The 27,039-nt window shown below is 42.3% G+C and overlaps 1 protein-coding gene across 6 annotated transcripts in view; it reads left to right on the forward strand.

Moving 5' to 3' along the window:
- ZBTB16 (zinc finger and BTB domain containing 16) overlaps positions 1-27,039 on the forward strand; it is a 166,299-nt gene that overhangs the window by 125,210 nt on the left and 14,050 nt on the right. The gene's annotated exons all lie outside the window — the stretch shown is intronic.

Raw genomic sequence — 27,039 nt, forward strand, 5'->3', positions numbered from 1 at the left:
GTTTCAAAGAATTGCACTCTGCCATATCCTATTAAGATCATCAGGAGTCACATGGCTATAATATCCCCACACTTGAAATATTTACTCCTCCACTTCACCTAGCTGTTTGGCTTAATCTTCTCCACCCAGGGGTGAATGTAGCAATGTTAGCAGGGTGCTATGGGGTGGAAATCTTTGTGGTCTCCTGTTGATCAGCAGGGGAGAACTGGGAATTTCAGCCATTTGTCATTAATCTTAGGTATTGCAGGTGTCTGAGTGCACAGCACACTTTTATTGAGTATCACGTGCTGCACTCACATCAGAGTGAGGTAAGGTTACAGTTTTATTCTTCCTTTAACTCAGAATTTCTTGGGTTTTGCGAGTTTTTTGGTTCTTCAGTATCTAACACAGAGCCTCTTTGTCTGACAGTAATGTTCTGTGACTGCTTGAAATTTGAGTCTGAACACACATTCCTAAAACTGGGAATCTCTCTGGCTTTTAAACCATTTTTAAAAAAACATTTTAATTAAAAAAAGCTAATAAACTTCAAAGCAAGTTTGTTTGTAAAGATCAAGTTGTCAGGAACTGTAACAAGAATGAGGCTCACCTGATCAGACATGCTTGCCTAAAAATAAGCAAATAAATAAAAATATACAAGATCCATGAACCAGTACTTAAATGGCCAACAGTCTACATTTAATTTTCCTGTGCAAATACTATTTAAACTCTGATGAGAAAACCCCTCTTGCTAAGCTACAGAAAAATCTTTCTTGTCCTTTAATTCTAGATGAAGGGGATTAGTGTGAACATATTTAACCTCTGACCTTCAAACAAAAGCATTATCAAATTTAGTTGCCAAGTGGTTCCCCATTTAGCTGAACTAGTTTAGTATCTCAGCAAACTTTTTTTTTTTTGCAGAGCAAAGCTTTAAAATCTGTTACCTTAGAAACATTCAGAGATTTAGCAGTACTCTCTTCTATTTAGATTTGAGATGGCTGTCAGAGCACAGATAAGAGAACCAACTTCTGTACAGTTGGTGTTAGAACTTGCCTAGGGTTCAAAAAACAAACAAAAACACTCCAAACAAACAAAACTTTTGGTGGTCTGGAAAGATGAAACTAGTTGGTTTTTTACCCTCCTTTTTATTATATTTTTCTTCGTGTGGATGATGCACCAGTCTGCTTGGAGGATTTAAATAGTTTGTCATCATTCCATAGCATTTGCTCTAGCAAAGAGAACAACTGCCCATGTCTTGGTTTTGTTTGCCAGCGGTAATTATACTGCATTTTTCTCTGATGATAAAAAGTGCTCATTGATTTCAGCTTTCCTAGGCATGGAGTCAGAGCACTAGCAGCCTGAAATGTTAGTGAGCATCTAAGTATGCGTTTTATTTTGAGTGCATGATTGTTACGCCATCCACCTTCAGATAACCAAGCCCTCAGTGACTTTAACAACTCATTTTTAACAATCTCCGTTGGCTGTTAACTACATCTTTACATTTCCCCTGCAAGCCACAGTGGTCACTAGGTGGTAGACACTGTCTAGTGTGCCTGAAACACAGCTGTTCCAAGCAAGCCCTTTATAAATTAGCGATGAAATGTGTAAAACTAGATGGTCAAGGGTCTCTCAGTCCACAGTAAAATATTCCAGCTTGATCTTGGAATGCCGAAAGGGGCCTCCCTTAAGAAGCTGGTGTCCATTTACAGTGCATCTCTCATAAACTCGGCCACTGGGGTAAGGGCAGTGAGACCAGCCCTCCTGGTATGTGATTGATTATCTGGTATTTATGCCATTGAGGACTTTTCAGCAGTTTAGGGTCAAAGGGTCATCTCATGTGTCTTGCTGCAAATCCGCTTCCTTTTGTACAGTGAGGGCTGGGTGAGCAGACACACAAAACCAGCTTTTTTCTTTTCCTTGGGAAAAAGGGGAGGGGGACGAGTTGGTGTCAATGAAATTTTTTTTCAGCTTTTTCTGAATAGTGTCCTTTTTAATTCCAAAGAACTTTTAATTAAAAGTAGCAGGAAAGTTCATCTTGACAAGGTTTAACTTACCTTAACAGTTACTTTTGTGTCCTCGGATTCTTGCCTCTCTACTTTAAATTTAAAAAAAAGAGAGAGAGATTTTCCCCTCCATTACTAATTAATGTCTTTATGATTTTTCTGAAAGGTCTTTTTTAATCCCTTCAAAAATACAGGGGTTGGAGTGGAAGAAAGAATTTATAATCTGTCTAAAAGTTATTGATAATTCTGATACTATTAATCTGCTCAGTATTTTCGCACTAACAAATTTAATGTGCTTTAAATTTTCAAAGCATAATCTTATTTACTGTTGTGTAAAGCAGACACCCCCAGTGTTTCTTCATTGCAGCTAGATGATGATAGATTTAAACAAAAGTTATTATGACTCTCTCCCCAAAGGCTCCCAAAGTGCTTTATTAAGTTGATGAACTATATACAAGGATTGCTTCACGCAATGTTGATATGCTGTCATCTCTGCACAGTTGTTTAACAGCCCATAGTGACACAGTTTAGGGCAGGAAATAACTTCTATACCCAATGAAAACCAAGAGGAAATTTGAAATGGGCTGAATGAGATTACACAGATTGGAGTTTGTTCAGATTACCAGGTTTACACACTACTCTTCCAAAAAAAATAAAATCCATGTTTTTTGTTTGTTTCATTTGTATTACATTAGTGCCCACAGTGTGCTAGGCACTGTACATGCATACAAAGAGACAGAGCTTGGAATACTAATGCCCAGTGGAGGTCAGGAGCTTAGCCAAATGTCAACCACGCAGCTTCCCTAAACCCATGTTGTGGCATTCGCTCCCTACAGACACAGAGAAAAGAGTACCACCTAACAAATCACCTTTGCAGGTCTCTCAGCCAAACCCTGAACATACTGTACCAGTTTCTTCTTAACTTGAGTGCTGAAAAGGTCATTGCATAAGGTGACGGGACTGCAGGTAACTCTCTAGTAACTTCATTTCGCTTGATAGTAGCTTTGTGGCTTGGTACAGTGGAGAAGATTTAGCAATTGAGGGTGAAAGGTTTTGAATAAGCTGTTCTTAAAAAATCAGCTTTGCCACATTGTCAATATTCCTCTTGTCTGTCCTGGTGTCTTGAGTTATTTTCCAAGAGCACAAAAGGAAAATCAACTATACCTGTTGTCTACGTTAATCAATTTCTGTTGAATGGATGTTGAGGGGCAGGGGTTGTTTGGTTTTTGAAATCACAAAAAAGTGGCAATATTAGGTTTTTAAATTTTCATTTCTTGCTGTCAGTTTCATTATGTGCAAGATGTGGAAGAAAATGTGTCAAAATATCTCATTTAATGTGGCTGGCCATGTGTAATTTGCTCTCATGGTGTCTTAAACCTAGTATACTGGACTACTTAGAAGGAGAACTAAGACCCACCCCCCAGCCCAATTGGAAAAAGAGGAAAGTATTCTGATTCTGCAAATCAGTAATGGTAGAAGTGTTGCGCTGGCAGCTCTTCTATCTGGTGTGAACAGGGAAGTTGTTGCATTGAATTCACCTGGCTACATGACCTGTCTACCCACATGGTCAGCTCAAGTGGCTGCAATAGGGACATGCAAACAAGGGGTAAAACGAGGCTATTGCTGGGCATCTCCAACTGGAATGGGACTAACGTGGAGGCCCAGTGAGAGAGGCACTGGGTGAGGCTTTGCAGTTATAAACGCCTTTCATTTGAAGACCTTAAAGTGCATTACAAACCTTAGTTAAACTTCAGTGCTTTGCATTAGCATTGACTTTCAATGGGAAACTCAAACGTACAAGCTAAAGGTAGGTGCTAATAAGTGAAATGGATTGTTTTGGCGCAGCATCAAAACCATCCCTGTGAGGGCTCTTCCTCTCTTCCCCTGATGTGTCAGGAATGCAGCCGATGTAATGCAGCTTGACTAGAGTAAAGCCTTTAATACCGTGTCTCACAAAATCATTCTTGAAAGGAAAAATTCAAGCTAGTGCTGATATGACTGTTGTCATGTGTGCTGAACGCCGACTGCTGCTGAACTGCAAACAAATGGCAATGAATTAAACTGTGCTGAGTGTGCGGTGAGGGGCCGAAGGCCTGGAAATTGAGCCTTGTTTTATGTAACTTCAAATAGGAGGGTTAACACCACATGCAATTGGCTGAAAGTATTAAATCAAGGAGGTGTTCCAAACCCCATTAAAAGGGAGTGAATACAAAGAAATCTAGACAAGTTAGAAATGAGCAAGGAAGAACAGACTGATTTTTTTCAAAGTTCTCTGAGGAAAGTATAGCTAGACATTAGAGCTGGTTGATATTTTTGACTAAAAAATATCCTTTTGACTGAACAGAAATTGTTGGGACAGTTTTTTTTTTTTCATTGAAACATTGAAAACCAATTTTTTTTGAAAAAAATTATAACTTGAAAACTGAAAAATCTTTGTCATCAAAAATCTGAAAATGTCAGTCCAATAAAACATTTTTTTAAAAATTGTTTGAAATTTTTCACAGAAAATGTTTTTTTCCCAACCTGTTCTACTTGAAATACTGAACTGGAAGAAGATATCTGGGAAGCCATAATGTGTGCAATTAACTACATGGGTGCATCCAGTGTGACATGGTGGCCCAAAATGACACAGCAGTTTGCTTTTGGTTGAGCAGGGAAGAATACATGTTTGGTGGAAGGGGAAGTGATGTTCCCTCTTTATGAAACTTTGATATAACCTAAAATACTAGTGATGTTCAGTTCAGGGCATCTCTGTACCAGAAAGATGACCTACCGGGCAGAGGTCTGAGAAGCGCAACAGAAATTGAAGCTGGAAGGACCAATTTATGGTGAGATATTGAAAGATGTAAATATATGTAGCTTGACCAAATAACTTTTGCCAGGCGGTAGAGGCTAGTAGAGACATTGATGGTTATTTTCTCTATATACTTGTGTATATACTGCTCTCTCCTTCAAGTTTGACTATACATAACCAAGCTTCCTTAGCTCACTACCAGGAAAACTTCCTAGCAGAAATGCCCATTCTACCAAAGAATAATCTCCCGAGGGAAGGTATGGAACTCCATTGTTTGAATCATTCAGAAGCAGACTAAGGTAATCTTTTTGAAAACTATACCATCTGGAACAATTGTGCATTGGCAGAGGGATGGATTAGATGTCTTTATAGTCCTTTTCCTGTGTGTACTTTTTTCTGGTTCTCCTCTTATTCAACTCAAAGTAGTTCAGGGAATCAAATCCTGTTCTTGCCTAAAATAATTAGTTGAAAAGGAAGGGGGGAGGGGTTTGTTGTTTTTTTAATAATGCAGTTGGCATGCATTACATTTAGTGAACCATTTCTTGTTGCTCTGTAGGCCTTAAAGTTATAAAATCTATGGGATTTTTTGGAGAATTTGGAAGTGCAGTCCAATTAGCATCACTACTACTTCTTAACATACGTGCAACATGGCTCAAGTGATATGTGACCAGGATTCATCACGGAATTTGATCCACTGGTTGGATCATTGGCTTTCCCCGTCAGTACCTGGCTCAAGACGGAGAAATGCAATGTGAATGCTGATTCTTTATATTTCAGCACAGACATTCTTGAAAGCATAACCTGTTATGCTGTTTGAGTGCTATAAAAACAAGTGGTAGTTTTAAGAATAATACTTTGACTTCACCTGATCGCCAGCATTGTCATGCACAAGACCCAAATAAATTCCAAGCCTTCAGCTGTGATATTTTGTTTTAAATCAAAGGACTCTTGCTTTAAATTAAAAAAGAGCAGTTCTGGTGCCCTAGATGACCCAGGATGGACTTTTCCTTCCATTTTACCCACTCTCAAGCCACTTCCATAAAAGCACATGTCCATCTTCATATTTTTCCATTAGAGACTAGAGCCATGATTATCAAAAGTGATTTTGTGCATCCCCTATCCCCCCACACACACCTCCTGTAAGCCAGACCCCATCGAGATGTCCTTAGCTGAGAATCCAAAAACTTGTGAACCCAAATTCTCCAGTGACTTGTTTAGGGGAAAGGGGGGGGAGTCCTAGATCTCCATCATATTGATGGCACTGCAGCCCAAGCCAACTGCTCTCAACACTCATGTCTCAAATGCTTTGAGTAGGAGGAATGAGAGAATAGAACTGTGTGAGAACATATGTGAAGGGGAGACACTATATACTGATGAGCAACTGCCCATCAGCATCTTTGGGAACCTCACCAGAAGTTACGTAGCTGTTAAAATGCTACGCCATTCTCCCCGTCCCCAGCTAGGGTTCATAGGCAAAGCAGCACCTCATGGGCAATAGTACCAAAGGCTGCTAACAGATGGAATGGAATCAGCATGGACGCCTGTCCTATCTCTGCTGCCAGGAGATTAAAAACAACGAAACTGGAGCAATGTCCACTTGTTGCCTAGGAGAAACACCAGATCCAAAGGAGTTTAGAAACCTGCAAATTCCAAGTGAGGCCAACATTGCTTTCCCACAACCTGCTTCCTTGCCTTAACTGAAAGTATGGGTAGGTGATCTTGAGAAATAAGACAAACAAATTATTCTCTCTTCCACTTGTGAGTAGTAAAAATTATTTCCTAAGTAGTTTCATGCAGAGTTTGTGTTTATATTAATGCTTTAAATACGGGCACATTTTGTTTTAAAACTAGAAATTCCGTTGAGGAAAATGCTGGTTATTGAATAAACAACTTGTAATTCCAGACCAGTATGGATCACTAGCAAAGTTTCACATCCTGACAGTGCGAAGGCTGAATTTATGAATGGGCCTGTAACTAAACTGTGGGGTATGCACCAAGTCACACTTTACTGAGCCAGAGTCTAGACCTGGAATCTGATAAGAAGTGATAATGGCTTTGGTTTACATTAGTTCCCACCTCACATTTTGTTTTATCTAGACTGGGAACAGGATTTTAGAGGGGAGATTCATCACTATCCTGTTAAGTTGTGGACACACAGACCTAGATAGGCATAGTGTGACTATTGCTTCTGCATTAATATTGGACAAAGAATTGTCGTGCTCAAATAACAGGAATAATTCTGCGCCACCATTGTGTTTCAGTGAACTATGCACATAGAATTGTCCTTCCTCTGAGATAAAAACTTTCTTCTTAAACCTATGATAGATCGATCAATCAATCTTTCATACCTGTTTTAAGTTGAAATATCATTGCTGTCTTACATGTATCTAAATTTAGATGAGTTTGAGTGTATTGGGTAATATCACTAAGCTTTTCCTATTCAGTTGCTTGACCAGATGGGATTCTTCAACTACATTTATTTCAGTTGAAAACTCTCTAGTCAACTTTTAAAGAGGTCTTTTATAACTGACTCAGTTCAGAGTTTGCATTGGTTAGCAGTGCCAGGGTGCAAACCTCTTTCTGACATTTATCATTGCCCAGAAAAGAAGAGTCCAATCTCTGCAGGCAGATTGTATTTTTGTTGCTACAATTCTTTTGGTGGTTCTAAACTAAATGGGACAAGATTTTTTTAATTAGGGCCAATGCTAAAATGTGAAGGTTTTTCCCCCTTAACCCTGCTTCTGCATTGCTGGGCTTCTGAGCATTTTCACTGTTTGACCTTTGCTTGGTAAAAATGTGAGTAGGTATGAGCCTTTGCTAGCTTCCTAAACCAAAATATCAAAGGGAGGGGGAGAGGGACTGGCTCCAGTTTAATTTTTCTAAATGTCATTTATTGAAATAAGTGCATTAACCTAACCTATAAATGGAATTTGAACACTCAAACCTCCTTAAATGTGTAAATCTCTTTGGTGCAATGTGTGGTTTTTAGACTTTCCATGCCATTTGGAATTTGGGTAACTCTGATTTCCTGACCGAATGTTGAAGGTGTAGTAAAATGTAACCGGTCCATAAAAAAAATTAATCTTATTTTCATTTCAAAACATAAGGTTTGTGTGATTGTTGGTTTCCTTGGAAAGAGAAACTTGTTCTTACGGTTTGTGTAGATGTGCATACTATTGAAAATACATATTAAATACGTTCCTTGCCTCCAAATTACAGCCTTAGATTAACCTAGGATTAAACCCTATCAGCTGATCTGCTGGGGTTGAGGTAGTGGAGAGCAGTCCCTCTTATTTTGTTCTGTGTAGCAGTGAGGGGTAGATTAGCAAGGAAAGCAGGTGTCACTAGCAGAGATAGAGGTGTGCTAGGAGGGCTTTTATCCAGCACCTACCCTGGAGCAGCTCCTACCGGTGGAGCTGTGATGGAAGCAAAGGCAGCAGTGAAAACGCTGCCAGCCTTCTGCAGGGCTGAACCTCACATCCGGCACAAAGGTCTTAGGTGGCTCAGAGAGGACAGAGTACATCTCCCTGTCCCCATTTTATCCCAGTGGGTCCAGTTCTGTCCTCTGATGCTTGGGTTCCACTCACACTGAAGATTGGACCTGTCCACGTGTGCCCAATACAATGTAAAGAGAGGATTTCACAAGGGGGGGTTGGGTACTCACTTTGATGGTGGAAGAGTGCAGTATGATACAAGTGGGTGAATTCCTTCCCCAGGCCCCTCCCGTATACTGGGCACACGTGTTTCTCTGAGTATCTGATAAGGGAAACCCACACTGTAAAACAGTTTCCCAGCCTTTACTGCAGTGCTAGGCAGCTCCATGGTTTTTCAGTCCCGCATAGTTCACTTAGCTCTGCATCTTCTTCCAAAAGGCATCCTTTGATATTATCACCAATAAACATGGCATCAAGTGCCTAGCATATTTTGGGTGGGTGTTTTGGGCACTATATACATGATTTCCCATTAATGAAGACCTCTGGCAATCTGGTGCTCAGATACAGAGATGGGCACCAGCTCAAAAACCTGAGAGATTGTACAATTACCACGGAGAACAAATAGGTTGACTGGAGGGTAGACTCTTGTTCTTACATAGAAGGTAGAGCAGTGGGTTATCTTATGCTTAGATGTACCGTGCTTTCAGAAAATGCCAAGATGGCCGATACAGCAGGTGCATGCGTGCACAGAAGAGTTGCATGCTTTTGTGCTGTTGGACATGTGTGTACAGCTCCAAGTGTGTGGTTGGCTTCAGCGCTACGAGCATTTCTGAGGGCAAAGTCTGGCCTGCAGTGGCTATTGTATTGAGTGGAAGGCGTTCTTACAGACAACCCCTTTGGGCTTGAAGAGTGACCATCCTTTGCAGCCTTCAGCTTTGGGCATCAAAATCAGTCTCTGTAACATGTGTATCCCTTGGGCCAGCTTTTACAGGCCATTGTCTTCAAAAGCAGGCAGCGCTATGTGCAGTAACAACAGAGGCGGTTTAATGCTCGTCTGGAATGATGTTTTTGAACCAAATCTCTATTTTCGTTTGCAAATAGAAATTGCAGCTCATTTCTAACCTACGGTCTTGTGTCCTAGCCTAGCTCACAAGGCTGCTAAACACACGCACCCTATCCTTATTTGGAATTTAATTTTTCCCCCAAAATCATATCCGTAAATTAACACTTTGAGTATGAACCCGCACCCTCCTTAGTGATTTTTCACCTCGAATCCAGCTGCTTCAGTGATTGACACAAAGCCATTCTATAAATAAAGTCTTTTTCTTTCTCATAAAGACTTTGTGGTTTAGTTTGCCTTCAAGGTCAAGATCAGACCTTTCTAAATAAACACATATCAAAGGATCATTAGCAAAGCAGCACTGTTAAATTGAGATATTAACTTCTGTCAACTGCGCGTTTCTTTTTTGTTCTGTAACTCATGACTGCAGTGGGTTTTTATTATTTTGGCCCTAGGCGGTAGCATCTGGCTTCTGTAGAGACTGTAAAAATTAAAAAGCAACACAAATCATTGTGAGAGAAAAGCAGTAAATTCAATGATAAGAATTTAAAATTAAAATGTTTCAGTGCTTTTATATTCTGCAAAACATGAAATGAATGAGTTCTGTGCCTGTTGCAATAAAGCTACCGCTGCTAATAGTCACTTGATTTTTCTCTCGCTCCCTTGTAATAATTCTTCCCTGAGCAATTACCAAAAAGTGTAATAAAGTAGAAGTAAACTGATGATGATGATGATGATGAAGGGCAGCAGAGGGGCGCAGAGCTACTTGGAATAGTGTCTTTCTAATGCGTGTCAGACGAACAAAGGATTTAAAATTGGAGACGCTCTGTCCGGAAGGGCCAATCAAGTTTTCTGAAACCATAAAACTATATGCAGCCTCCTATTTGGATCTGGCTATTTTTGCAAGCACTTGCGACTCCATTTGTCCTGTTTAAAAGCAAGTAGAGCAGTGATTACCGACACAAGACACACACACACACACACACACACACACACACACACACACACACACACACACACACACACACACACACAGAGTAATAAAGGAAGCAAGGCATTTTTTAACACCCAAGTTCAGCAGTGTGATGCGACTGAGAGTAGGGGTAAAATGTCTCCTCTGGGGTGGGTTTCTCTTCCCTGAAGTATGAGAAGGCGGAAGGATGAACAGCAGCTGCTTGGGCTCCATACACCGGTTGTATGAGAAGGAATATTTTTGCTGGGAATCTTGAAGCCAGACTTTGAGGTGGAGGATGGGAGGTGGGAGGGAAGCCACATATGTCATTTTTATGCAGCCTGTCGTTTCTGACTACTGCACCAACATGCACTGAGGCTCAGGGCCTTTTGTCTCCTGTGAACTTCGCCAGCCAAAGGAGAGGTGAGAAACGGATCCGGTCATTTTGCCTCACTAAAAGAGAATGAGGGAAAGTGTGAAGATTAGGGACTGAGAGGTCGAGTGAAGAGGGTGTGACTAATGTGCCCGGTCATTCAGATATGGGACCACATTGTTCCCAATGTCCAGATGGTCCTTGGAATTAATCAGCTCAGGCATAAGCAAACTTCCAGTACAAGAATGTTTGTTCAACTGCTTGCCTAGTATAACATAATGACATAACCAAGTACCCACCCTTGAATAATAGCCATTCAGATTCCAAAATATATGCTGAAAAGTCTTCTAACAAAGACATCATTTTCCCCCTCTCCTCTACTTTCTGTGCTGGGAGTCTTGAGATTTGAGAATGGATTTTGTCCCCCATGTGGATTCTAAGGTGCTCATGTCTACCAACTGTCCTGTTTTATCTTGGCTGTATCTCTGACCCACCCATTTCAGCCTTCAAGTGGGGGCCGTACCCTGCCGGCAGCTAGGGCATCTGGTTATAGCTTCACACATGTGCAACCATGGGCAGGGGAAGGAGGAAGAGTTTGATGTCTCCTTATCCTGCTCTCTCCTTCAGTCAGTGCTGTAGAAAAAGACAATTGAGATTAAAAATAAAATTGGAGACTCTGTTAACGTGCATGCACCATGGCTGCGGCATTCACAGTGCTGGCCAGCCAAAGACACAAGAACCCTGATAATGTTCTTGAATACAAGTCTCCCAGATGGCATCTTCACTGGTTTCTAATGGAGGTTACTTCTAACAAGAACTAGTCAAAACATTGAGGGGTGGGGGGAGAATTTCACCCTACAAAAAATAAATCCTAGCAATTCTCCCCTCTCAATTTTTCATTATCAAAATTTTGACTGTTTTCCAGCCAGCTCTGCTCATATTTGTGTAGGGAAGTTGCACATAATTTGGGTGAAAAAGACAACGAAGCACTTACTGTTTAAAGAGAGAGAGGTTTCCACTCTGGAAGTTTCCATTACAGAGCAGGGCTCTTTCCCCCAGTAGCTACAGCATTAAACAGGCACGAAAGGAAGGAAAATCAGCAGCCGAATAGGAGGTGGCTTGTGCTGCTTTTTAAGAAATAGTTTTCTGTAGTCCGTTAAACTTAAGAAGAAAGTTGTGGTATCTGAGTAAATAATAATAATAATCGAGCAAATGCCCCCTTGAGAGAATTTCCCTTCTATAAAGATGTTAATTAGTACGAAAGCTCAGTCCTTGAATCCAGAGGCAGGCTTTGAAACTGGTTTTGGATGAATGGTGATTCTAGCATATAAGGAATTGTATCTTTGGTGGTTTATTGTGTGTTCTTTTCCCATCTCTTAGAGCATGTTTTTTTTGTTTGGTTGGGTTTCTTCCTCTGGGGAAATTAGATGTGTCCCTGCATGGTCACATATTATATACATTTCTCTGGGCAAAACTCCATTTTCACTGATGACCAAGACCAAAATATATCTGCAAAGAGAGAACTGAAGGATGTTTTTTCTAGTCCAGGCACACTCCATTGAAATGTGGATTCCAGCTCTGGCTCTGCTGGAGGCTCGTACTCTGGCCTTCATCCAGTAGCTTTGAGCTCTCTGCTTCTGTTTCCTATTCTGCGAATGGAGATAGTGCCCAACTGAGTCAATTGCGTTGGAAGGCTGGACTCACTGTTTGCAATCCTTGGAGGCTAGGTGACTGAGACCGGCAGCAGTGCATTACAATCACTTTTAGAAGTCCATAGTTCAATTCTGTGTCTGTTAGACTGCAGTAAAGTAAGACATGACAAGAAATGCACTTGGATGGTTTGTCCAAATGTTAACGTAGACTACTACTTAGCATTTAGGTCATGCTTTGTAATGTTCAAAGCATTGTACCGACATCCTCCTCACAACATCATAGATATGTATTATTTATCCTCGTTTTACGGGTGGGAAAGCTGAGACAGACCGGCTAAGTGGTGTGTCCATAATCCCCCAGCAAGTCAGTGGCTGAGGCAGGATTAGAACTCAGGACTTCCTGACTCTCAACCCTGTGCTCAGCTGAAATAGTATTTATCAGTCCTCTTGAGTCGGGGTGCTCTGCGTCGTTCTCTTACTCCGTGTGCAGCACAATCCTGTGTTTTTTTTCAGCAGCTCCAAAACCATGCTGTTGTGTTGCCTTTGAAAGATTCTTCAAATACAGTATCCTTTTTTAAAGAATGTGTTTTTAGCATTCCAGCACTGCTACAGTATTAACGGAAAACAGCAATCATCTCTCAATAGGGTCATTGTTTCATGCAGAAGTGTTGCACAGGAGTGACATGAGAGGGGAGAATTGTAAAAGGATGGGTTTGCTGAGTGCTGGGATGACACACTTTTTTTCTCTTCTTTTTTTCAATAAAAGGGTTTTCAGAAAAACTGCAATTAGCGTAGGTCTCTTTCATACATTCCATACGGGCTCGCTTTGATGTTGCCAACTAATAGATGTCGTTCTTGTCTTCATCATCCTAGTTCACAGAATCGCAGAAACAGGCACTGAAATCAGGTTAATCTTCTTAGCCTTAGCAATGCAGATCTACCGAAGTTCTGGGGCAAAGTACAATCTTTCCTATGATGCCCGGGGGGCAGCTTTAAAGGGCCACTGACTGGGAATGAACATCCCATTAGACAGCCCAGGTACTGTTTCAGAAAGCATACACTACATGGCTACGACTGGTTTGGTCACCTTTTGCTGTATTGCTGCTCTTCGTTGGATAGACACTTATTTCTCCTGTAATGGCAACATGGTAGAAAATGCACCAAGGCCCTTTTTGTATTGCTTTATCTCCATGCTGGGGAAAGATGCAGAGTGGGGGGCTGAGTACCCACATTTTTTCCATGGAACAATCGGCGCATAGGCGGTGGAAGTACACCTCTCTCCCTGCTGCTTCAGGCGTCTCTTGGAGGGTAACCTCTGAGAGTGGGAGTTGTCTCCAGTGCTCAGATAGTCCTTGGCACCAAGTGGGACATCCAATGCAAATAGATTTTACTGATCAAGGCCCTGATTCAGCAATGCACTTCAGCAAGTGCTGAGGTTCCCCTTTATTTTGATGGGATTTAAGACGTGTGTAAGTGCTTTGCTAAATATGGGCGACAATCTTCTGCCCCTTAGTCACTGGGCTGTGACACAGCAAATCATTTCATCTAGGACACTGGATTGCAGTCAAATGCTAATGACTTGGACCTGGTCCAGTATCTGTTGAAGTTAGCAGGAAAAACTTCTCCTGGCTTCAGCAGGCTTTGGATCAGGCCATTGTAGGCCAGCATCAGATGGACAAGCTAGAAATAAAAAGCCCACTACCAGTAGCCTACTAAGCACCACAACTATTACGACATTGAAAAGTGATCATAAAAATGGGGGTGGGGGCAGGATAAGCTTGGAGGTAGCATAAGACCAGGAGAAACCTAAACTTAGGTCATTTAAGACCTAAGAGAACCTGTTATGTAGACTCGTCAAGCAAAACATCTGTCCCTCAATAACATTCTCACCATCTATAAGCTGCTGCAGGTTCAGTGTGAAACAAGGGCTATTTTGTAGCTGAGTGGTTCCCAGACTGTGGTCCGTGGACCACTGGTAGTCCATGGACATCTGGCTGAACACATGGTGCTGGCTCTTGCTACTTGTTTCCAGCTGTTGCATTGCATTAAGACTGCTAAAAATACATTTACTTTCCTAATATCTCTCTTTTCTGTGTAAGCAACCACTGGGATGTCGTGCAGTTGCAAATAGTAGCAGAGTTGTCCATGAGAGGCTTTCTATAAAGTAGTAGTCCACGTGAAAATAAATTAATTAAACCACTCTGAAATCTAGCATTGCAAGAACCAGGCATCTTGTCTATTTTCTTTAGCAGGATTATATTGGAATCTTTATCTTCTTTGCCTACTTTAGTGAGTACGTTTGGCATTTCTGTTATGAAATCACGTGTTTTATAAAGTTTGTTTAGACATACAAACTGAACGAACACTGAAACTTGTTGTACAAGGCTCCTGACTCAGAGGGAGTGTGTGTGTGTGTGTGTGCATATATATATATATATATATATAATCGAGAGAGAGTGCGTGTTATGGTTTAATCAGTTTCACTATGTTTAGGTTATTAGTGTGGCAGGAAAAAGTTAACCTCTATGTATAAGAGGCGGCATAATGTGGTGGTAGAAAACAGGACTAGGACCCAGAAACTGTAGTTTCTATTCCAAATTCTACCAGCAAAGTTGCTGTGTGACCTTGGGCAAGTCACCTTGCCTCTTTGTGCCTCAGTTTCCCCATCTGTAAAATGGGGCAAATGATAGTTACAGAAGATGGGTATCAGAGGGGTAGCTGTTTTAGTCTGGAGCTGTAAAAAGCGACAAAGACAAAAAGTCCTGTGGTACCTTTATAGAGTAACAGAAGTACTGGAGCATAAGCTTTCATGGGTGAATACGTCAGACACATGCATCTGACGAAGTGGGTATTCATCCACGAAAGCTTATGCTCCAATACGTCTGTTAGAAGATGGGTAAAATGCTTTGAGGTTTTTTGGCGAGAGCCACGTACATAGCATATTGGTAACAGTGTCTCAAACTGCTGTGAGCTTTTTTTAAATGTCACTCTTCAAACAGCATGCCCCTAGCATAGGCCAGAATCTCCTTTTCTTTGTGTAGAACCCTCCGAACATGTTTTACAGCCAAAGAAGGGTTTAAAGGTATATGGTCTAGTAGCTGAGTAGCAGCCCCACCCATGACTTTGTATGGATTTTAGTGCCACTCACGCTTACTGTGTATTATTGGACTTAGTGTCCTTGGTTTTTAAATGTTGATACGTAGAATGTTTCTGGTTTTTCATCTTAGTAAATTGCTGATTAAGGATCTCTGATGCTATGTAGTGATTTGCTGGAGTTTGGGACAGGCAGGGTTATTAAAAAGATGAACAGAGTGTTTTTAGAAAGGAAACATTGGCAACTAGTGCAGACAAAAACTGTTAATATTAATTTAGACTTGAAGTTGCATGCAGAGGACAATTCAGAGTTAAATGGCCTGTAATTTGCCCTAGGAAACTTGTGTCAGGATATCCAAAGCACAGCACGATATCCCCATGCTGTTTGCACCCTTCACGCCACACACTTGGGAGCTTCCTGCTGCTTGGGAGACCCAGGGTGTTAAGGCAATTTGTGAACCTGAAAGCAAGGAAGCCCCTTCAAAGAGAGGCTGAGCCTGGTTTTTCTGGGTAACGGAGGAGAAGAGGCAGCAAAGAATCCTGTGGCACCTTATAGACTAACAGATGGTTAGATCAATCAGGGAGGATGGGGAGGAGAAGAGGGGGAGAATACATGTGCCGTCCTCTGGCCCCTACAGTAGTGCCAGGGCTATGGAGTGAAACCCGCTTAAAAATGTAAGAATGAATATTTCATAAGGAGATAAAAGCCTCCCAATGATTAAAGCCCCACACGTTGTATAGCTAGAGATGTTTACCCTGCTCTTCAAGGGCCGGCTCAGCATGCATCAGGTTTTCTCTTGCTATAGGGTATACTTGATCTCAGAGTGGTCTAATGTAGGGAGCATCTTCTTGTTTATTCCTGACTTCGGCTGAGCCTGGGAGACAACATGCTTTGCTGTATTCATAGTAATGTTGTCTTCCTACATCTCTCCCCTAAAGATGGTGCCTGATCAGCAAGGAGACTCCATGTGCCTTCAAAATCCAATATGCCTCCCTGCCCATAAAATGCTCATTTTTCCCTGTAGGGTTCATGCCACCATTTCACTTCTCTGCTCTTAGGCAGGTGTGTAAATTTCACACCCCTTCCCCTTGTGTGTCCATTTCTTGCATGGTCTACTGGGTAAAGCACTAGGCAAAGTCACGGGTTGTACTGAGGCAGCCGGATTGCAGAAGACAATGGCAACACAACTGTGGTGTCGATGGGAGCTTGGCAGAGACCCTAAAGAGATGATATCGCTTCCCAAAACCATAAACCGCTCAGAACCATTGCTTATTCCCACCCTTCTGCCATTGGAATAGCTGTCGTTGGCCGTTTTGATCACTTTAAACCATGCAGTTCGGAAAACCCAATGAGGGTCCAAAGTACTGTGGTAAATCCAGCCATTCCGACATGGTAATGATGCACGCTTCATCTGGCCGTGCTTTTGGTATCGGCTGTGTTCCCCGTGTCAATTTAAAGCCCCACATCAGGCGAATGGAGAAGGAGGGTGAGAATTGGGGTAGGGGAGCTATGATAGGGGTGAGGAAGAAGTGCTTCTATAAAACACACGTATGGGGTGGAGGGGACTTGAAGTCAAATGTCTCAAAGTCAGATCCCTTTTTAGTATGAATTTGCTGTATCTCATTCTGAGCACTAATTCCAATTTAATTGCAAGTGGCCTGAAGCCTCTTCAATAGGAGTAACAAATGGTTTGATTTTGTAAACTTCATCAGACTGCATTTTAAATGCGACACACTAGCCCGGCTCGAATGCCAATGAAGCACTGAAGTAGCTCTCTGTTTACTAATTATCCGTTTTTACTTCATGCCACGCTGGCTGGCTTGTCTGATTAAATCGGATTTGTGGGATAGAGAACAGCTAGCAGAGTTTTCTCTATAGTAAACGAGATTGAAACTATGGACCGCCTGGCTGCACACTGTAAATTATATTTCCTTTTAAAGGGGACGTGTCTCTTTTATTTCTTTGACGTACCTCCTGCATATTAAACTTTACGGTACAGAAATGTACATGGCTCCTGTTTTTTTGTTTTTTTTAATCCTGCATCCTCCCATATGCTTGTATCCAAACAAATCTTATTTTTATTCCATTCTCTGCAGACTCAGAGGGAGAGGGGGAGGATTACTAGTTTTTACTAACCTTGTAAAAAAATTGAACGTTCTTCACCAGGAGTCTGAAAAGGGAGAAATATTCGTAAGTGTATTTGAAAAATACCTAGTTTGTCATTACTCTCCCAAAAGCAGTATTTTTCATTTACCTATCACCAGAGATTTAAAGAATAGTTTTAACCCTACACCCCACAAATCTCTCCACTTACAGCCACTAGTTTAAAGTTTTTTCCTCCCTTGAGTATGTATCTAGCCAGTAAAAATCAGCTTTCAAATAATCTGTTATTTATGCGTCTTGCACATATCGGATACCTCTCTCTTCCAAACAGTTTGTTGCATCCAAAATCTAATCTAAATGGCAGGCTATAGCTTGTCTTTGAAGTCTTCATCACTTACACACATTGTATTAATTGTTTACTACAGCAAGCTTTGAGAAAACAGCACATAGTCTCTCTCTCTCTCTCTCTCTCAAAAAAAAAAAGAAGAGAAGATGGCTATTGAATGTAGTGTAATAGGGCTATGCTTAAATCTCTACTGTTGCTAAGACTTTAATTCCACAAGCTTGACCTATTCTGCCCTCTCTCTTGGTATCTATCTTTGTGCCTAGAGCTTTTTATATTTTAATTTGCTTTTGAATGTTCTACAAAATTAATGGTATACTTTTTGCCATTGTGCAGCGTACAGTACAGGAAGGGCCCCTTGGTGTTCTCTGATAGCACCGTTACCGTGGAAATGAATGGCCGCTATACTTTCTGTTCCATATTCTCTCTTTTTAATTGTTGACAGTAAAAAGCATTTAAATGCTGCTTAATTTGTAATCATCTTCCTGGAAAAAAGGAGAGAAACACCATTAATGTCAGTGAAATGAATAAATTCGTCTCCCTCTTTTTTTTTGTATGTGTCTGTGTGGTGGTGGTTTATTTATCTGGGTGTGATTTTTCTTTCAACGCTGGAACGTTCAAATGTCTAAGTGGCTTGGAAACAATAGCGCTGCATTTGGTTTGAGATTTTGGTTTTATGTGTGTTTGAAGTCGTCCCGGACACGGAGGTCGGGGAGAACACCGCCAGCAATACGTTTGGGGTCTGAAAAGCAAGTATAAACAGCATTCTCTGTCCTTGTGCACTGGCTCAGTCCCCAATGGTTCTTGTTTTACAGTTGAGGGAGTACTGCTAAGCCAGTCTTTCTCCTGTGCGTATTAGCACTGGCAACTTACGTGCATCAGTTACATTTTGGTTCCTAACTCCTGTTGTCCTCTAGCTGTCTAACAGTGACACGCAGAGACTTCAGTGTAGTTTATGGGCATAGGTGCTTTTTAAATAACTTGGCTCTATTTGTCCGTGGTTTGTTTTCCTCCCTCCTCAGCCTTTTGGTGTTTCGTTTCTTGTGCTGCTCAGCAAGTTCACTGTCTGTCTGTGGCCAGATGTTCCAGTCATCGGGGCCAAATTTTCAAATGAGCTCAGCTCCCAGTTAAGCAGCAAAGCAAGCGGCCTGGTTTTTCCAAAGAGCGTAGCACGTTGCATCCTGAGCTCTTCCCAAAATCTGGTCATAAGCGCCAAGGTGGGAGCTACTGAGTGATCAGCACTCCTGAAAATCTGGCCCTTATTTAGGTGTCTGAGCTGTCTTGGTGTGACCTGTCAGAGTGCTGGCTGGGTTCCAGCTCTGTGTGCCATCTTCACGTTTTGTTCACAAGGGGACGGCGGCTTATTGCTAAGATGGGTCTCGGCCTCATGGATAAAATTACACACTTGCTGTGTGCCTGGTGAAGGGACTGGAGCTGGCAGTCTCTGGTGGCTTGGGAGTCTAGACAGATCCCTTGGCAATTGCCATCAGTTGGGTCGCGTCCCTGTGTCACCTCTGCACAGCTTTACTTACAGAAAGCTTGTTATTCCTTGGAGGGATGCCAGCTAGCCTTTACTCCTCTCTCTCTCTCTCTCTCCTGAGCATCTGCCACTGTTGGGCAGGGGTGGAGGGAGAGGAAGCTATTTATTTCTATCTTTTGTGTCACTATGATCTCTGCTCCTTCCACCACATAACCCCTACCCCTGAAGCCCTTTCTCCAATCTGCCAGGCCTCCACCCACTTCTCCTGAAAACACACTGATTTCATGAGGCCTGTAAAATGTGGTTCTCTCCCCTCAAATAACTCTCAACCCAACAGGCCACAGGGAGAATGGCGGGCAGGGGAGTGGGGAGGTCAGAGGAATGAAAGAGTCTAAAAAATCATTCCACGTGGGGGAGGAACCCTGGGTTGGGAGATGTGCAAACCATTACTGCATCGTCACTTGTTTTTGTTCTATCCCATCCCTCATCCTTTGTCTCTGTGGATTGTAAATTCCTTGCATCAGAGGCCTCGTCGGCCTTGTCTAAAGCCCTTCGCGCACTGCTGATGCTATGGAAATAATACTGAGGAAGAAATATGGAGCTTGGTGTATCTAGGCTCGTTAAGGTGAGCCAGGGAGGAAGACTGGAACTCTGGAGATCTGGGTGCAATTTCTGCTCTGCCACAGACTGAGATACACCGTGGACCAGTCAGTGGTCCAGTGGTCTCCATGCCTCCCCTGTACAATGGGAATAATAATGCTTCCTTTCTCCCACCCTTTGTCTTATGTGTTTGGTATGCTGTAAACTACTGGGGGCAAGGACTCTCTCTCAATATATGTATGTACATCTCCAAGCGCAGTGGGGCCCTGATCTCTGCTGAGGCTTCCAGCCCTGCTGTAATACAAAAGTATAATGCTAATCACCCCTAAAGTGAAGGCTTTTGCATCATAAGTAAATGATCAAATCAGATGGCCCAAGCCTTGAAGCTCAGACTCTGATCCAAAAGTCAGGTGGGTTTGAGACGATGCAGCAATGTATTTACAGGAGTCTGTATTTTTGCCAGCTCCTCGTTCACTAATCCTGGGAAGGCATCCTCCTGACATACTGATCGTTCAACAAACTTTCCTTCTTATTAAAAACCCTTCATTTTATAAACTTTTGCCAAGTGACAGTGGAAAGTGCCCCGCAGAGCCACGCGAGCCCTCTTGTGTATTGCACTGTCCTTCACCATTTGAAAATGTGTCTCAATTCTGCCTCAGGACTGAAAACAAGTTGTTGTTTTTCGCCCTGCTCCAAACATGGACTGCATCCTGCCTGTTAGAATTATATTCAGTAGGTCTGGACAGGACCTCCTGGGTCTTCTCTTGTGTCTTTCTGCTTTAGTGCTGGATTGTCTTCTGTACTTAAACCCTTTGGATTGTCATATCTAGCTGCCTCTTTGAAGACCTCTAGTGATGAGGAGCCTCCTTGACCCCTCTCTGCAAACTATTCCATTGCCTAAGTGACCTCCTAGTTAGAAACACTTCTTCTTTCCTAATGCTGAACTTAAATTCTCCCTACTTCTGTTTTCAGGCTGCTCTGCTCCTAATTTATAGTCTCCTTTCACTGTTGTCATTAATGCCTCCCCCAACTTCAGTATTCTTAAAAGGCAGCTGGGATGTTACTGTTAACTTTTAAGCATCGCAACACAGAGGTGGAGGAGTTTAGAGGCGGAAGGGGGTGTAATTTAAAACTAAATTTTGCCGGCGCTATCTCTTTCCAGAAAGTCACCCCTCCACCAGCATGTAAGGAACCTCCTTTGATCATCAAGTCGACACAGTCCCACTCACTGGGAGTGCTGTGCGTGTGTGTGTGTGTGTGTGTGCGCATGCACGTCGGTCTCCTTTCCCCCAGATATAAATTAATTTTAATTCGCGGGCTTAATTACGGACATCAGGTACACTTGGAATGTGGGTGCGTTTCCCCTTTAACAAGCCATGTGTTGTGAGCCGATGTACCCTTTAGGTGTAAACAACCTCCATGATTTTGTGGGTGCATCCTTGAGCGTACGCAGTTCTGAGTGGGTTTTTTTCTCCCTGCTTCCAAAAGGCAGCTCATCTCTAACACTCTCTTGCTGTTGAAGTTAGTCCAATTTTTCAATCGGGGGGCCAATTAGTTTCACAAATGAGGGTCCTGTGGTGCCATCGAGGATTTGTTACGGGCCTGCGCACTGGCCTGGCTGCTTTGTCCTCCCTTCCACCCCTGCTGGAGACCATTGTTCTCTCCCTCAGCGGGTGCTGCTTATTGCAGATTTATATGGGCAGGCGTCCTGCCGGCTCAGGGCCTCCACTCCACAGCTGGCTGTGGTACTTAAGGCCTCAGACCCAGTGACCTCTGACCCAATCCTGCTGTCATTTTGAAAGTTACAGACCAGAAGGCTGCATACCTCTCGGGATTTACTTTGTGCGACCCATTTTATTTTGGTTTTTTTGGACACTTCGGAGAGTTTTGTCAGCGGCTCAATTGGCATTCCCCGACCCCCCGGGAAAAAAGCAACGGAGAGGGTGAAATGGGCTTTGCTTACTGTTGGGTGGTAGAATGGTTGCGTCACTTTGTGCATGTTAATTCTTTGCTTGTAAATTCTTCCCTCATCGGATTCAAAACGTAGCCTTTGCCTGCCTTGCATACATTCCATCAAAGGCAGAATAACTGAGACTTTAATACACACAAACACACGTGCCACCTTGTAACTTGAGCTTGTGGCAGAGATCCAAAAAGGCACACTGTCATATCAGTCCTTTGTGCTGAAAATACTTACAATGTCCAAATGTTCCAAGAACGTTTCATTCATGCTTTTGTTTGTTTTAGTCTCTGCTTCCAAAGTCCTTTCTCTGGAATGTTTTTTTTTCTCCCCTCCTCCCTTGAAGTGATTGACAAAATTAGTAAATCTATTCATGTTACTTTTATTGTACGAGTACCAATAAATCCCACATGTACTGGGGCACACACCTTAATGAGCTAGTGAGCTGACAAATTTGTTTACTGTAGCTGGAGGTGCTATATAATGAAATGCACTTGTGTCTGCTCACTGCAGAACAAATACAGGAGGCAGCAGTGGTGAGCTTGTCTTCCTTGGAACGTGCTCACGGAAGTTTGGCATATTCATTTGCATTTAGAGTTTTAAAATGTAATCCTTCTGTTTGCACTTCGTTTAATCCATAATACAGGGAGCCTTTTTCTTGAGGATTCACTGGTCTCCTGACTAATGAATATGAGATCATATCATACCTTCTCCTTGCCCAAGCTTACATTAAAGATTATACAACTGTAAGGTTCTGTGAAGACTTTTAATCTTAGAAAGAAAAGGCCATCTCTAACAACCTTGCATTAAGAAAGGAACTTTATGTTAATGTGGAGAGCTTACCAAATGTGTATAGTGTGTGTTAAAGAGAGACTATTTGGTATTAATGCATGGCAGAAAACTATTGAAATACATCAGTGTCCTGCTGCAATTCATTCGGAATGGCTGGAAAGGGAGAGAGGACAGAATTCATCAAGGTTCTAAATCAGAAGTTAAGGACAATATTGCCACATATAGATGGTAGGAAGGGGAACGGCATGTCCACTATCCTCCCTCGACTGCTTTTACATCCTCTTAAGATGCAGACAGAAACCTGTCTCCCTGCGAGTCAGCGTGCACCTGTATATCATATCCAGCCCATCCTTGAATGAAAGTGGTGACTGTTATTGATGAATGTGGTGATGACTCGTTATTTATGAGGATTGTATCCTATGAGCATGAATGCAGGCTCTCAGAGGGGACCTATTTCACTGATGAATAGGGGAACCAGCCCTACGGTAGGGAGTTTGGATAGGACACCAGCTATGATCGGAAGGTCAGAGTCATGTAACCACGATCTTACGATTATTCAGTGGTCTGCCGACGCCTTCTGTGGCTCTCTAATGCCTGTGCTAAGTTCTGTACTGTTACCAAAAAAGACACTGTATATTTAGAGGCTCTGCTCCTTTGATTAGGGAAACGCTTATAGCTCAAGATAATAAGAGCCTTGTGTTGGGAAAGGTGCTGCACCTGAAATCTTCTCCAGCTGTGTTCAGCTCTCTCGCACTCTCTGTTATTTCCCTTAAAGATCTAATTGGTATGGAACCAGCACAGGTATAAACATAGCGATTTTGTTGTGATTCATGATCCAGAAAGTCACCTGGGTGCACTGAAATCTCCTTTGCCTTTTTGACAGCCCCCTGGCTTCACCTCAAACTAAACATCTTTCTTTTTTTATTTTAAGTATTTTCTGAGGGCGAATTTAGTGCCTTCCTCTGTTGAGAATCTGAGGCTAGCATCACACAGAGCACAGGCAGGCACTGTTAGAGTCCCAGGTCTCTCTTGGAGCAGTGGGATATGGGGGGGGTGGCATTGTGACAAGCTCAATGGATAACAAGTAGGAAACCATTCATAATTCCCCCCCCCCTCCCTGCGGAGATCAGAGGCGGGAGGCATGTTCCAGAAAGAGAGGTCCCTGTGTCCTGAGGCCTGGCCATTCAGTGTGCACACATTCCCCTTCCCCTGTGCAAAATTATGTTTCATGTTGGGGAGTAATTGCCTACATTTAATCCACAGCAGTAAAAGATTTCTGAGTTAAGGTTTCCTTGTATGATACAGTAGGAAAAGAATTAAGAAAGTAATCACACGTACTCTAGGGAACAACGCATTTGCAACCAAGGGGGACACCAGATGACCTAACAAAAATTATAGACCAAAAAATACTTAGGATTTAAATATAAGGGGTGAAATCCCAACCCTGTTGTTTTCAGTAGAAACTTTGCCATTGACTTCAGTGGGGCCAGGATTTCTCCCAGGTGCTGAAAATCAACCACTAGTGGGAGACCCCAGAAATTTCTGAATACAACCAAGGGAGTTGATAGTACAGTGCAAGGTAATTTCCATGTATTTGCTGGGTGCTCAAGGGAGAAACTGAGAATAAACGAGCACCAAAATGTTAACAGCTAAATTCATGCCCCTACAGTTCCTTCTGCCTGTCATCCTGTAGTTTGATTTTTAAAAATCCATTCAATTTAAGCACAGTTTCCTTAAGTGAGCACAGGATGACTTCTCTTAATGAAATCACAACTTTCCACCAGTAATTAGCATTTCTGTTGCCATTCAAGTGGAGCTTAGAGACCTGTACAGTGCGCTGCTCCTGTTGCCAGGGGCCATTGATAAAATTGTATATTGTTGTTAGTGATATAACTTGTAAGTTTTCATTTACTTCAGATTTTTTTTTAAATAACTAACTGAACCCATTGTCTGGTTAGAGCAAGGAACAGGAGATGGGGCTCCTGGATTCTGTTCCTGGCTCTGGGAGGGGGAGTGTTCCCTAGTGATTGGAGTAAAGGATGGGGATTCAGAACTCACTATTTGTTTCCAGCATAGCCAATTACTCACATCTTGACTGTGGTCATACGGGAATATCTGGGCCTCAAGTTTCCCCATTTGCAAAATAAGTGTTCCTGCCACCCTCACAGAGGTGTGGCCTATTTAATGTTAGCAAAGTACTTTGCGATCCACAGGTGAAAGGTGCTAGAAATATGCATGGTGCAGTCTGATTTATCATTAATATTATCCCAATGTTACAAACCAGGACAGCTGTCTGGTATCTGTTTCATAATGCGTTAATCACTGCTGCCCTCATTCCTTGGCCAGCAGTTATAGTTACTACCTACCCTGATTTCCTAAGAGATTGGGGACCTGACTCTGACACCCACAGACAACCCTTACCACTCGGGTGGGCTGCTTTCTGAACAGTCTGTCAAGGACAACAGCTCCTGTCCTTGCAATGGTGCATCCTGCTTAGTCTTTTCAGATATCCTGCTTTCTTGGGCCTCCCCTGCCAGCAGCTTCCCTCTAAGCATGCAGAGCCAGCCCTGTCTGATGCCTGGCACGGAAACCTGCTGCTTTGTTACCATCTCGATTGCCTCTACCCAACCATCTGTACCAGCAATCGGAACAGATTTGCTGCTTTGGCCTAGGCATGCTCTAGTGTATTGACCCACCCCGCAGGTTAACTTTTTAACAGGCAGCCGTGGTGGCTTTTTTGCCCGAGAAGGCTTGCCTGGCGCTTCTTGCCTTGCAACAATATTCCTGCAGAGTTAATTTCTGGCACATACAATAAGCAAAATGGGCTTTTTTATTTTTTTAAGAGCAATGCACATTCAGTGGTTACCTTGCACATCTTGCTGCTGCTAATGAATTGCTAATACAATTTTCTAGATAATTTTATCTCCATAGTCCCCACATTTTAATGTGTCTCCAAAAAGGTAGCATTTATTGGCTTAATCTCCCAGCATAATACAATTTGCACTGACTCATAGGTTCTGAACAATCAGCTATGCATAAACTAAAAAAAATGTTTAACACAAAAGTCTTATTTTTACTGGCGGTGTGTAAATATCTGGGGTTTTTTTTCTTATGTTGGTGCAGCCAACTTTATAATTGTGTGTGGTTCATAGGATTAAGTTTCGGTTTGTATGTCTCTTCAGTATCCCAAGCAATAACAGAGATGTTATTCTATTACATTCAACCCTCTAGCGTCTAGGGCAGAATTCTGAGCTACCCCCATTAGCACCATCTCTAGGTCCCACTTACATCAGGGTTTAAGGGGGCAGAGATACCCAGTGTCTTGGGAGAGCTTCCTGCTTAGATCTCACAGAGGTGTATAAGCCTAGTGTTTAAAGCATGATCGTTGTTTGAGAGGGAATGCTTTGTAGTTAGGGGGAAAGGAGGCGTCTGACATGAGAGATTGCTGAGCCTGTAGTTACAAGGCTGGGCTTTAGATGGAAGTCTTTCTAGCTGTATCAGGTGCACCATAAAACACCTGAACTAGTTGCACCGTTCCCCAAGCCTGCATTTGTTCTACGTGATGTGTGGTCCAGTGGATGGAACAGGAGTCCTGGGTTCAACTTCTGACTCTGCTGTTGACGTGACCATGGGCATGTCGCTTGCTCTCCTCCATCAATAAAATCAGGACAATTACACTGGCCCATCCTGTGAAAATCACTTTGCAATGTAAGAAGTGCTATATACAACATGATTTGCATTTATCATCCTGAGGATATGTTTCCATAAAAGGTTTCTGGTGAACGTTCCAAGACTTGTTACATCAGCTTAGGAGGAAAGAATCCGAGCTTGCCGTGGTGTCCTGATTTGGCCAAAATTTCCCCTCCACTTAACTGTTCTGCCCCAGCTGCCTTATAGGTATCTGCTACTATTCCTCTGTAGCACATGAAGCTCTTGTTGAATTCTTTAGGATGAAGGATTTTATCTTCGTGTAAAGATAAAGATGAACCAAAAGCACTTTTCCGTCTTGGTCCATGATCACCAATGAGGCGCTTTCAGAATAGTTAAGTGCTTTTTATTTTTTTTCCCCAAAATTACTTTTTGTGCTCCATATTCTATATGCACATTACAAAGTTATTTTCTTCCAATTTAAACTGGTTCAATTTGAAAGCCATCATATATACATTCATAACCTTTATTTTTTAATTTGCTTCTCAGCCAGTTTAATCAGGTAGGGGGTACTGTGATAATACATTCTTGATAGCTATTAAATGCACTATCTTATAGTTGCTACACTGTGCAGTTTGGTATCTGCTTAGATATGAAGGGGTTAGAGTCTCCCTTTGTTTTTGGCCATACTGCTCTAGGAATAGAATGGAAATGTTGCCATGTAATGTTCTGCAACCCAGCAACGGAAAATTCTTGCCATTTGCTTTACCATGTG

Source organism: Mauremys reevesii, linkage group 12, assembly GCF_016161935.1.
Source record: "Mauremys reevesii isolate NIE-2019 linkage group 12, ASM1616193v1, whole genome shotgun sequence".
Lineage (NCBI taxonomy): Eukaryota > Metazoa > Chordata > Testudines > Geoemydidae > Mauremys > Mauremys reevesii.